This window comes from Anopheles coluzzii, chromosome 2 (genome assembly GCF_943734685.1).
Source record: "Anopheles coluzzii chromosome 2, AcolN3, whole genome shotgun sequence".
In the NCBI taxonomy this organism is placed as follows: domain Eukaryota; kingdom Metazoa; phylum Arthropoda; class Insecta; order Diptera; family Culicidae; genus Anopheles; species Anopheles coluzzii.
In genome coordinates, this window is record NC_064670.1 from 37843759 (window position 1) to 37857982 (window position 14224).

A 14224-nucleotide genomic window follows, 5' to 3' on the forward strand; every position below is an offset into this window, starting at 1 on the left:
ATTAGTGGACAATAAGAATGATTTTTTTACCTTCACCTGTGTTTTTACACTTGGAAACTACGATTGATACTGCTCCTTCATTACTATGGAGAAAACTACCAAATTTTATTTAAAATTGTATGACATTTTTAAGCTGCAGTATGAAGTGTATGAAGAACACTAACGAATCGACATTACACAGTAATATACTGTCACTAGTGCAAACGAAAAGTGCTAAGCAAATGGTTAAAACTCCCAAAATCTGTTTCAAATTTCATGAAACTTGAATTGTGGATGACTAAACCATAATTAATACACAAAAAATAGTTAAATGACAATTTTACGGTCATGTTGGAGGGCTACGAGCCAAGCGAGTCTGGCGGACATGCAACCTCGTTATAAATTAATTGATGTTATCACAGCCAGAACGAAAGATTTGAAAAGTCCTTTTTCTTCCTTCTTTTAACATTTAGAGGTAAAATTGTTTTCAAAAAGCTCATCCCATCTCATGTGATAAATTCACTTGCTTTGGAGGTTGAGCTGGCAAGATATTTTCTGGGTTTATTTTGTTAAAATACATATTGATTTAGATATTAAAACGGCATTTTTAATATGTGCTGACTGCCCAAAATTAATGAATTTAGTAAAAGTTTGAATTACTTTATATGCAAAAAACACAGCACACATATGACAATCAAAATCATAATTATCATTGTCATTATCATATTCTCCTTTTGCATGTTTTCTCTATAATAAGATCTTTTTATAACTAGGTATCCTTGGATATTACGTATTTTGGTATTAATAAAATCTCAGTTGTCTAGGTTTCGTTGTATGTATAATAAGCAATAAAAATTAGGTTTCACAGTCCATATTTAGCGGAACACGTTTGCTTCATCAATCCATTCAACATGCTTATAAACTAGGAACTATTGAATGATAACCAAACAACTCAAATGCTAAGCGTTTCATCTTACCTGTTTCAAAGCGTTTAAAGCTTTAAATACATTTGAACACTCTGAAATGCCCGTGCGGTTGAAAACAATTCATTTACTCTGCTATCGACGGCATGTGCGCAAAGCGATACGGTACAGAAAGAAGAGAAATGGATTCATTTTTCTCCAATTGAACAATGGCAAAATCGATCCTCCTTTATCCTTTATACCGCTGCCCCATCCAAGTTGTCAGTTCTGCGAACTATACCGAGCAACTGAAGAACACATCCCATGGAAATCATCATCATCAATTCCCTTCGGCCAAAGATATGCTTCCTTTAGGGTGGTGATGTTTGAAGCAAAAAGGGTTATGGTAGATATTTTGTGATTAATGAAAAGCTCATAAATCAAATAATTTGCATAAAAATACAAACGAACCACAGCGTCGTCGGTTGCCGGTTGAACGAATGGGATTGACTGGCAAACAAGGAGGAAAAGGAAAAAAGTGCATTCTCCGTGAATTCAAACATCTACATTCACCGTGCGACAGTGACGAAAGCGCTTCGATGAAATTTCCTGTCCCACACATTCACGCAGTCGAAAAACGGGATGAAGCATTTTCTACAGAAAAACCTTCAACTATCCGTCGACACGGTCTGGCCCGACTGTGCGGTGATGATTGTTTGCCTTACCCCGTTTGATCTTCGGTTGACTTTTCCTGCGAACGGCGGTGCACCGCACTTGTCTTCAGGGTGGTGTGGAAAGTGAAAAGTCACACGGCTGACAGGCGAATAGTAGATTCTCTTTCCCCCACCAATCGGGAGCTGTAAATCTTGGAAGTAATTTTTCAGGACTGTCAAACGAAGGAATACTAATGAGCTTTCCTCGAACGGACGACGTAAGAACTGCATCACTACGCAGCGACACAGCGCTCTGTGTCCCAGACACGGAATTGGTTATTGTTTTTTGTTGTCCGAAAACCGTTCAAACAAACCCCAGATGCAGCAGCTTTTGGTACGGTTGTTCGGTACCAGCAGTACCGCAGCGATTCGCTATCGAACCATTTCATCGAGCCAATCTGCCTCCCTTCCCCAGCCCGTATTCCCCATACCCGGACAGCAATGATCTGATTGGATCATTTCCGTTCGCTTCGGTTCCCGCTGATAATCTTGCGGTGGAAACTTTCGTCGCCACTTGGTCGGTAAACGGTCGGTTTGTTTCGTCTCGAAGATGGTGCAAATTAATCATGTTACACTTCATCCCCGTGCGTGTGAGAGCGCGGGGATTGCGGGAACCAGCCGCTACCCAATCGGATTGTCCCGGATTTTCCCGGAAGGTTTGGTCGGCAGGTCCGTAGCCACTACCGCCAGCCCTGCCAACCGCAGGCGCACAACACGGCCGTGTGTCCGAACAGATTTATTTTGCTTATCAATGATTAATTGAGGCACGTGGGTGGGTCCAACCAGCAAACTTTTGCGATGCTCTCTCCACTAAGACGGTGATGATGCAAGCCAGCAGCCGGCAACGACGGTGCTGGCGTGGCATGCTACAAAAACCTACCGTTTTGGCATTGTTATTGATTTGAAGTTAAGCACATTGTCATTATGAGATATTTGGCGCAATTTATCATGTAAATGAAGCCAAAGTTTTGGATGACGCACATCATAACGGACATCGAAACTAATAAGAAAGATGGACTTATTTACATAGGACGGAAGATATTGTTTAGACAATATTTACAGCCCCCGGCGTCACTTTTAAACTTTAAAATCCGTGTTTTAAGGATGGGAAAATCTGCTAGATTTCATACATTAGTTCCTGGCTGTGTTCGAACACCGTCAATAATCCAGACATTTTACTTTATCTCCTTAGATACATTTATTGACATTGTATTTTGAATGGATACAACTGTAGCTTACTGACTCAATTAGGAATGTTACTGAAACAATTGGGAATATGAATTGAAAATATTTTGATGGATAGATTATCGTTATTTTAATTAAGCTCATTATGTGTGTAAAGAATGTTGAGTCTTTTATTTTCCATTCTTTGTTATGTACAGCATAATCAATGAAAGATGTTTCTAATTTCTTTCATTTTAGTAAAGATACACTGAATCATCCCTCAGGCGAATAGTAGATTCTCTTTCCATTAAAGCGATCTCCTCAAGGTGACAGAGCTTGATGGTTGACAAACAGTATTAACCAATTATAAATAACCTGCTCGTTACCTTTCCAGAGGCGGAAGGTTTGCTGCGATCAAGCTTTCTCCGTCTAATTGCTTTGTAATTAAAAACATTAATCTAACGCTTCGTTTGGCGTTCTCAGTTTATTAGCGAGTGCTAACTAAATTGATTGAGCTGCTGGTGTTGCTGCTGCTGCTGCTGATGCTGCCGCTACTGCTTCGACTGCAGCTCAGGGCAAGACACGAAAGAACGGCATGATTATGTGCATCTTGTGTTACCGTCGATTGAAAGATGTTGTTTTATCGTCGAAAGTGTTCCTTGAACCGTTACTAACTGCACCGCACTCCTCCTATGTCACATTTACACCACCGGTTCCACAGTGCCATACTGGATGCGTTCGGATTGCGATGGTGATGATGACGATATGAGCTTCAAAATCTAATTAAACCTTATCCGCAAAGTCCAGCTAAGGCGCGCAGAGCTGGAGCCCCTCAGCAAACACACAAGAATAACATAAACCAAGAAACCTTCACCGAGAGAACGGACCTCTGGTGCCGGTTCTTAATTGTGTCTGCCACTTCTGCTTTGGTTCTAGGATGCAGACGTGCGGACCCGTTCGGTACGGCACGAGCTGGCGGCAGATCTACCTTGCAAGGTACATGATTAAGATGCCTTCTGGCGCATGGAAGAAGAAGGTAAAAAACGGTACATGACTCGGCAGCCACCGAACCGTCTTACTGGCCTGATACCTCAAAAATACGTGATATGATGTAATTAATTTTCACATCAAAGTTTTTCCCTGCCAACACCCTTTGCTTCATCCACTCGCAGCGCTGGAAAGGTGCAAAGTTTATCCTTTATCGTCCCTTTTCGAGCTGTCGGCAAACATCCAAGGAAAAGCATGCAGGAGCGGTGGAAACAACCCAACGGATGATAACTGCCTTGCTCAGCGTTAACGCTGTCACCGGTAATGGAATTTTCGTCTACGAGGGAGTTGCACACGACCGTACAAGTGAAAAGGTAATTTGAGAAATGTAGGCACTAGTGACTAACCACAAGGCTTGTTATGTTTTTGTTATGTTTTACCCTTGACCCTTTACGTAACCCTTTTTTTTTGCAGAACTGAATGCACTTTCATTTTGATACAATATTATTACAGCACTCAACATTACAAACGGCGAGATAAAACGTCATTCTATGGAGTAAACAGATATGTTTGTTGTTTAATACATGGTTCATCGTTCATAACAAATTATGTACCATATTGATAGTCGTATATGAAATTGTATATTTCGTAGGATTTTTTTAGCAAAAAGCATACGTACCTATACGATAGAAATGTAAATACTATTTTGCACTCTACCGGTCAATGAATGATATTATTATGACATTAAACTTTATCTAAGAACAAACATCCATTGCGTCAAGAATGAGGATGCCATTAATATTTTTTCCATAAATGCATTCTGAGTATGTCAGCGCCAATGGGTTCTGAGTATGTCAGTGCCAATACAGACTCTTATAAATCTATAAATGCATTGTAAATGCAATTGTAAATGTATAAATGCAATAAGTTCGTTTCCCAGAAGGATATATAAAAGGAGGAAAGGAGAAAGATTCTATATAAAAAAATACGAAAAAGAAGACTACAAAAAGGATACATGTTGAAAAAAAACAGTATAAAAATTGTTGTTAAATTTCTTTCATGAAATATTATATAGTATCAAGGCTGTTCTAATAAAGCACGATGCGCATTTAAGATAGTTCAGTTTAGTTCAGTAAGATCGATTTAATGAAGAACATTGGGAACCAAAATAAATAGAAGATCGTCTTGATAAGCATAGAATTTTCGATCAGATATGATCTTTGCCTTTACAGTTCTTTCTAAGCATGCATGCATACGGGTGACATTCAAATCCCCCGAATTTGAAAAACCAGCTTCATTATAGCCTTAGTTATTGATTTAGGTTATTTCTATTAATATAAATAGAAAATACGAAATTTGTGAATATTTTTTTGCTTGTATTTGCAAGATTTGCTTGTAATTAATTCAGGTTAGCATTTTACAAAAACCCCTACAAAACTGAATATCTTTTATCAGATATTTCGGAATCATCGAAATCAATTATTTTAGATTCTTCAATTATTGCTGGATAAAACTTGATATTTAAACAAACTCAAAGCAATTAAACACAATTGTAATGCACAATGCATCAACATTCTTTATCACACGTATTTTTTAGATGCTGAACAGCCATTACCTCACATATACGAGCAATTTTGTTTTACAGGGCAGAGTCTTTTTTTCTAGTTGCATGCTCGATTGCACCCACTAGCCTACCGAAACACGAATGTCAACCCGCAATCAACAGTTTTCAACTAACAAATGACAATCAGCCGGACAAACCAAACCACCATAAAGCGGTACGTTACACTGATGGCCGGAAGGTGAGGTATCTGTTTTGTAATGAATTATTTTAATCTATGACACTATTAAATTAAACTCCCATCCACCCACCCCCACTTTCCGCACTAACGTTCACCTGTTGTAAATCTGCACAGAGGTTATTGCCATGTCATACCTACCCATTGCCTAATTTCGTATTAAAGCATGTTGTGCCGTGAAGTAGCTGCAATCAAGAGCATCCCGCACATTGTACCAGCCCGATAACAGTGTGCACACACACACACACCCACACTAACAAACAACAAACCTTCCCCCGCTTGTGCGTCGTAAATCAATAAAACTTAATTAGAAACTTCATTACAATCATCGATATAATAAAATGTCACACACATGCCCCATCAAAATCGGATGTCAAACCGCAGAATATGGCTCAGGAGCATTCGGTCGGGGCACCACAGCAGCACCGGAAAAGGAAAAGCAAGGGTAAAAAGGAAGGGAATAGCGAGCAAAGAAGAACAAGAGTGGCGGAGAAATTCAAAGAGAACAGTAGCAAAATTAAATGAAATATTGAGCCAGTACAGGGTGGCAGCGTTAGCGCCCAACGAAGGCACCATTTTGCTGCCGCCCGTTCAAAACTCTTCACAATAGACACTTGGCACAACTTGCAAAACAGTTCCAGCGTGAGTGCATGCCAACAAGGGGTACGGAGGTACTGGCACCGGGAAGTGCCTTTTGTAAACAGTTTTGAATAATTTAATTAAATTCACGCTAAATCACACCGCCCCGTATACAAATCGAGCGCTGCCCGGGGATGCCAGCAGACCGTAAGCTCCCGGTGCTCGGCGCTGGTTCCAATGAGGCTTCCGGATCCCGGCTCAAAAGTGCACCATCGCTACCATCGCGTCAATGGAACCGCAATGAACTCCTGCGCGGGACATGAAATGGGTTGATAAAAGTACATCGGCCGGGCGTACTTGCAGCTCGTAAACATGACGCACGAAGCACGAGATTGATGGTGCACGGCTTGACAGGAGACGGTTTCGGCCAGGCGTGCAACGGGTAGACGCCAGGGCACATGGGAATCAGGTGGCTTGTACTGTTCTGATTACGATCAATTAAATTATTCCAAAACCGTAACCATACTGGCTCGTCGCACGACTGTCAGTCACTGTGGTTGCAAGGAACTGAGGGAAAGGGTCTACCGTTGTGGGGCAAGTATTGGAAATGGTGGACCACCTCACTAATGACGCGCCGAGTGAACGGTTTTCCATCATTTATAACGTATCATTGGTCATAAGTTTAGTCAAACATCTATAATTCTATAATTTAACATTTCAGTTGTTGTTTTAGATGTAACAAATTGGTGTGACGATATTTATGTCATAAAAAACGAGTAACTAGTTTTAGCAAAAACTAATTTTGCAAAAACTATTTTTAACTATATAATGTAGTATACCAACAAATGCTCTCATTACCTTCCATACTTGTCAATCGTTGTAGTACATAAATTTCACTGAAAATAAGAACATCCGTTATGGGCTTGGCTGTCAATGACTTATTAATTACCCATAGCAAACAGTTTGTCCTACATATAGGGATATGGGATATGGGACTTGAACCCATGGCGGGCATGTTATTAAGTCGTACGAGTTGACGACGGTACCACGGCACCAGCTACCTTTATATATGTAAATGCTACATTTATATGTTAATGTTACTTTTACTATTGCTTGTTACTTTTGTATGGTGAATAAATAAATTAAAAAGAAAATACATTCACTTGTGGTGAAGTATAATTTTGTAAGCTTTATACTGAACAGTACATACTCTAATAATAATACCAAAAGGTTGTTCAATTTCAAAATACAATGAGCTCTATTTAGGCAATGAATTTTGTGAAACAATCCCTCACTCGCGGTTGCAAATACGCTTTTCCAAACAATTATCTTAATTTTCCGCGTTAAAATGCATACCGAAAAGAATGATAGCCGCAAATTTCTATAGCAAACAGTAAATGAAGCCTGATGACTACCCAGTTCCCAGTCCGCTTGACTCACAGCGAGTTGCATTAATTTATGAAAGTATCCCTTCGAGAGCACTACCCCACCAACACCGTATCCCTCTCCTAGATGCAGTGTTCTAAAGCCTACAATCAACTTCCGCAAATCGGCCCCACTAAACGGTACTATTTCATTTGCCGACCAGCCAACCAACTGAGCCGTGCCGAATATGCTCGCACTATTGTTTTTGGGTGCCACATGTAGGCATTGTTTGCCGTGCCGCGGGCCTGCATCGGAAATGGACTGCCGAATCAGGATTCGGCGGCACGGACGTAACGAAAGAAAAACAGACCATTCAAATCACCCCACACATACGCACACACACACATTTCGCAAAGCCGGAAGCCGGTGTCAAATGCGCCGGCAACACACGGCACACTCACTCCTTTAGACAAACGAGGTGGCCGAACCGTTTGCTGTATGGTTTCGCTTCACCATTTTTTGCACAAATTTGGATGTTCGTAAAATGATAGCGAGCCTCTGAACGCGGGTTGGCTGGGAGATTTGGGCCGCAGGAGTACAAAAGTTTGATTTAATGAACAGCATAAATTATCTGTTTTAACTACCGCTCGGGTAAACACACCCATACGGAGACTTCATGAGCTGGCTGCTTCGCGTGTAGCACCGCAGAACTAAATCACTAAATGAAATCGCTTGGGAACAACAACGGTGCAGCTAATCAATGTGCGCGATCGATCAGTAGCGTTCGCTAATAAGTAGATACAATTACATACAGAAAACTGCGCCGCGCGGAAGCTGATGCAGTGCAAACAATTCCGCTCTAGCTGATGAACAGATCGGCGAGGATACACATGAAACCTGGCATGCTTTATCAGCTACCATCGGATCGGAGCGGTTTAGAAATCAGAATGCATCGAAAACAAACACGAATCGAAACTAATGAAGGCATCTTGCCACGTGCCCCAAACCCCCGGGCCGAACGGTAGCCCCGCACCGGATCGGGCATGCTAATTGCTACCACACCACGCACAATGTAATGCACACCACACCATCGCCACCGCCAGTGGACGAGTGGCACTCATATTAATTGGCTGGCAGCAGCGAACTAAAGTCAACACGCGACCAATGCAAGCACGCCGGAGCTGAACGGTGAGTGGAGAAAGTTTTTAAAACTGTTTGACAACACTAAGTACCCTTTAAGGTGAAGCTGGTCCGCCACCATACCATCCGCACGTTCGTCCGCTGCTCGCTAATGGAGAGTGCGCGCATACACACACACACACACACACATACTGTCACTTTTGTAAGTATGACACGGTGTGGCACTTTATAGTGCCTTGCCACCGGTTGTCGTGTCCCTGCTGCAGCAGCCGCTGACGCAAAACTTTCGCGATGAAGTGAAGATGGTGCCTTCGGAGGACGCTTCAGGTGCAGCTGTATTTATCTTAATTACTTTTCACAAGTAATTAAAGAACATCGGTCCTTGGTGTCGCAGTTTTTTTTATTTGTCGCAAGCGTCGAACCGTGCGAGCATTGAGTAACTTTCACTGCAGCCTCCTCGCGGTAGCTGTCAGTAATCAGTGTTCGTGGTGATGTGTAAAGGGCACACTAAAGGCGAGGGAAACAGTTGGTCAGTAAAAGGTATGGTTCAGATTAGAAAAGAAATCAAGTCGTTTTCTTTAAACATCCATCACTTGGTTAATGGACAACTAGCAGACATCCATTCACAACTATCTACGGAAAAGTAAAAAGAGGTAACAAAAATACAGAGTTAAACTATTTTGAAAAATCCAAAGCAAAAAGGGATGCAAAAATGCAAAGCTATAAAACTGCAAAAATTATTTAATTATTTTTAAGAACAACCATAATTATTTAAATATCCATTGTAGTAATGCATTGATACCAAGAGCAACTCTTGAATAATTAATTATAAACTGCAGTTGGACTCCATAGTTAGTAAACCCCTTTTCGTCATTTTCCATGTCGAAAATAATGGCGAAAGAATGAAAACATTGCATCGAAAGTCATTGATACAAAAAACCCTCTTCTTCATGTTATGCAACGGTACGCAGGGATAAGAGCGAGTTTGTACGAAAAGAATCGTGACCGGTGCTTGCATGCACCAGCAACGGTTCGAACGGTTATACAAACGACAGTAGAAAGAAGCGCCGACAACATCAAACGGATTGACATCCCCGGATCGCCTTTTGGTGTCGAAATAAATCTTCCCATTTTTCGATTAAATTGAAATTCACACATTGCACATCCACAGAATTCGTAACGAGCAATTTAGCAGGCCGATAGTGAGCAAAGCGCAAACCGCCATGGCTTCAACACAGGGCGGGAAGCATTTTCACACCAATCTGGAACAGGAATGGGGTGAAAAAGCATTACCTACAGACCGTAAATCAGCCCCTAAGAACCGGAGCTAGAAGCTACAGGACAGGGGTGGGGGGGGGGGGGGGGGGAAATGGTAGTGAAGCTGTGAAGAATCGTTAGCAGGATAGCCTTTCCCGATAAAATGGAAGACAACCCGCTCGAAAATGGATGGAGATTACGCCTAAGATCCCGCTCATTCGTTCCCATTCGTTTCGATTTCAAATTCTGCGAGCTGCAACAGCCAGAACCGAGCTGCACCAAACCGTCTGTGCCATTCATCCATCAAACGCCCCGAATGTCAATAATACCCGTAAAAGCTAGTAATAATGCATCGGCTAGTGGGTGCATCCGGGCTCATCCATCGGACACGGAGGGGCTGCTTGACGCCATCCGACGAGTTCGATTTCTCCAGAATCAATATCCATTCCCATTTGCCAACCAGTCGAATGCTAATGCGTATGTGTGACTGTGTGTGTGTGTGTGTGAACGAGCTTGTGTCTTCACCGATGCCCGTGGAAAATAGGAAAAGTTTCCAAACGCTCGGAATTCCGCGCAACTTGAGCCACTCGCAAGTGTCGTAAATCAGGCGAAAAATTTAAATTTAAATCCCAACCATCGTATCCTTCGCCAGGTATGCCGGGCGGGTGGCGACCCACGTACTTCGCCCTGCCCCCGCGGATCCCGTGCCATCACGAACGGTGTCCATCCGTTCAAAGGCACGAAAACGTACGTGTGCGGGATTTGATCCTTCGGCACCATTTCACCCGAAGTGGATTTAAAGTCGGTAAGGTGAAAAATTACGATAGCTGCTTCCTGTGGACCGCAAGGGCGGGTAGGATACGTCATGGTGATGGCAGTACGGGTGGCGGATATATCAAAGGTGCGTAATATCCTCTAAACGTACCGCCAGCACCGAACGTCGGATGAGTATACCTGAGCACCAGGTACCCGCCTCGGTGTTGGTGGACTGGCGAGACGCACGTCCTTGCAAAGGATCCTTACTCTCCATCAAAAGTCTTCAACTAATCTCGTGCTATTTACATAAATTATGCTCGATTTGAACTCGTATCCTTCCCCCGTCTCAATGCATTTAAATTTTGTGCTCTCGCTCTCCTCTCCATATCTCGCTGTCTCTCTCTCTTTCTCTCTATCTATCTGTCTCTAGTCATTCCATCACACTTCAAAACGCTGCTCGTTCGGGTCACTTTACCTATGCCTTCTTGGATTCGTCCTCCCGCTAATGCAGTGTTACACATTTCACCCAGCAAACCGTAAGACGCCGTGAGACAGTCGCTTGTGGGTTTGTTTTAGGGACCCAGGTTGGGCTTAATGACATGGAGATTCAGTTACGTGGTGTTGCTTCAACCTCGCTTACACCGGTGTCGGTTTGTGGCGTTCTGTGTCGTCCCCTGGATTAAGCCCAAATCTTGCCTTGTACGCTGATTAATACACCGAGCCATGCTGCTGGACAGACGGAGGCGTGTCAAGAGAGGATTAGACGCGCCAAAGGTGTGTACGTTCAGCATGATAACAAGATTTCGATTTCATCAGGCAAGCAAATTTTTAAACGAAGATAGAGATTTGCTTTGAAAATGAAACCAACACTGACTAATAAGGGAAAAAATGCTATGATGTATGATCTTTTACCCTCTTCACAAGGCAATCCACTCCATTGTGTACGCCATTTTGGCAAAAGCGTTATGTCTTCGATGGCAAGTAATTGCCCGAACAGGACGGCAGATCCCGCTACAGTGTGCAAATGATTTGTGCTGTACTGTTCAACTGGCACCCGTACAAAACAATAACTGTAACGATGCTCGTACTGCTACATACTTCCTCATTTGCCTGCGTGTACGAAACGAGTTGGAATGTTTCAACAACTTTGCTCCGATTTTGATCATAATGGTTAGTGGCAGTAGTTGTATGAGCCATTCCGTCCCTACGGCCACCGGCAAGAAGCAGTCGGGAACAGTAACCTCCACAACCGGGTGGTTCGTGCGTTGAAAAATAACTTCATCAGTCCGATGAAAATTAGGCACAAGAAGAAGGGTACAACGCTACACCAAACATTTCCGGCCCTTTGCAGTGCTCGTACCATACTTAGCTACAGTTTTGGTTTCAGCTTTGCCTTTTTTTTTTGCCCAGCCGAGCCTTCTAAGGGCAAGTTTTTCCAGGGCACGACACTGGCATATGACTTTTTTTTCTTTTTCAGTGGAGGCTGTGCGTTCTTGGAAAATGTAAAAGAAAGCTTCTACCGACGCTCCTTCTCCCTTCCCTTGCTTTCCCTTCAAAATCATTCCTTGGCGATCTGGGTCTGGAATGAAACTTTATTTCATTTTAAATTACATACTTATAATGCCATTTATTTTCCGCAGAACGACACCGTACCGTCGACGACGACAACGACGACGCGATGGGCTCCATCATCCCGCACCGAATGCAGAACGAGCGCGCGCGAGCGCGTAGTGTGTGAAGGCGAAAGATGAAAGCGAATAATGGCGGGTAATGTGGGAAAACGAATGAGCTTTGCTTTTTGAAGCATGTGCCAACGCAGCCCATGTGTGTTTGTGTCTGGGTGTTGGTGGACGCATTTATTTTTTTTCTTGCGTGTGGCTCGTCCGCACAGGATGCTGTGCAGGTGCCGTGGTCCGCCCACCGAAGATGGCGATGGTATGCGAGGCGTCTGATGAAAACCACAAGCCCAATAATGAACTGGCGAACCGGTGTCACAGTTTTTCTGCGCTACTTTTTGTTCGAGTCTCCTTGATGTCGCCTAGACGGGTAAGACATATGCTTGCGTTGACGACATGTTGACCGGCTACGGCGAGCTGGCATCCATTCGCTGATGCGGCATTGCAGGAGGCACGTGTGCATTCACTGTTTCTAGAGCTTTTTTTTAGAGGCACACGTGTTCACAACCATTGAAACTGATGAGTGGGTGACCGATGGCGTTCTGATGCGTTAAAACATCAGCGAACTGAAGGTGAGCCACCGCCAGCGTTATGGCGACCGACGGCGAAGAAAATTACAATCAGTATAATATGCACCAGTGCCATCAGTGGTGCATGTAATTTGTCTATGATTTATGTACCGCTTTTGCGCGATTTTACGAGACTATGAATGGCAATTTAAGAATGGTTAATGGAAATACGATGGATTTGTTTTGTCATATTAAGGGGTTTCTCAAATTAAGTGGACACATTTTCAAGATCATTTTTATCATTTATATGTTCAATACATCTATTCGAATGTAACGAACAAAATTGCGTTCCATGCAATTTTGAATGTGTTTGATTTTTAACGACAATTTTCGACATACCCTTTGAATTGGCTCTGAAGTTCACTTTTTACTTCTCTCTGTTTCAATTTAAATCTTTATACGAATAATTGTAATTTTTAATTGCAGTGCTATGTTTTTGTTAGAAAAAGAATTTTAGAAAAGCAATGCCGCAAAGTTTACAGGGTGTTCGAAGATTATATAGACATGTTCAGCGAGCTGTAGTTTTGTTCTGGCATATAACAGGCTATTTCAACGAGATATAGCATTGTTCGAAAGTAGGCGAGTAGGGTAACAGTACACAAAAAAATACATAGCAAAATCAAGATTTGTATCGCATATCACTGTGGCCACGGCAGAAGCCGGAGACGTTTCTTGAAGCACTGAGTTGAGATGTTGAAGTCGAAGCAACCCTGTGCAGCAAACTGTGTTGAATACAGCCAACATGCGGAACATAGGGTCAGACCGACCAGCGCTAGAGCGAGGTTGAGCGACCCGTAGAGTTTCTCTATACCTAAGTGTTCGGGATGGTCCATAGCACGCCTTCCCTGCTGAACAATACAATGAAAAAAAAAGAAAATACTTATGGTTTATTTTTTGAACAACGACATTTTTTTTTCTATACGATAAGGAGTGACTCCAAAATGGTTCAATGCATAGAAAGAATGCATAAGAAGAGAGAGTTGGCCACTGAAGCGTTTGGACGTGTTTCTGCGTTGCTCCTGTGTACTGTCTGTTTTTGGTGTGATTTTGGTTTGAAATCGTTCGTTTTTGAGTTTGTGAAGCTGTTCCTATCGCAAGTTTTGCTGTGTTGCTGTGTTGAAGCATTTTGTTCCTGCATCGTACGAGAATTTCTACGAGAACGCGTGCCTGAATTTGTATTTTCTGCGTGATTTGTGTTTCATCGGCGACAGCGGTTCAGTGTTATTGACCCTGCTTAATACACTCAGAGAGTAATTCGCACCAGCTCATCAATAAGTGTCCTCTCCGTTCACTCTCACTGCTCACCTAAGTGATCGATACTCTCTCTCATAATGGACT

At 42.6% G+C, this 14224-nt stretch overlaps 1 protein-coding gene across 1 annotated transcript in view; it reads left to right on the forward strand.

Moving 5' to 3' along the window:
• LOC120951499 (uncharacterized) overlaps positions 1–14224 on the forward strand; it is a 188187-nt gene that overhangs the window by 24059 nt on the left and 149904 nt on the right. The gene's annotated exons all lie outside the window — the stretch shown is intronic.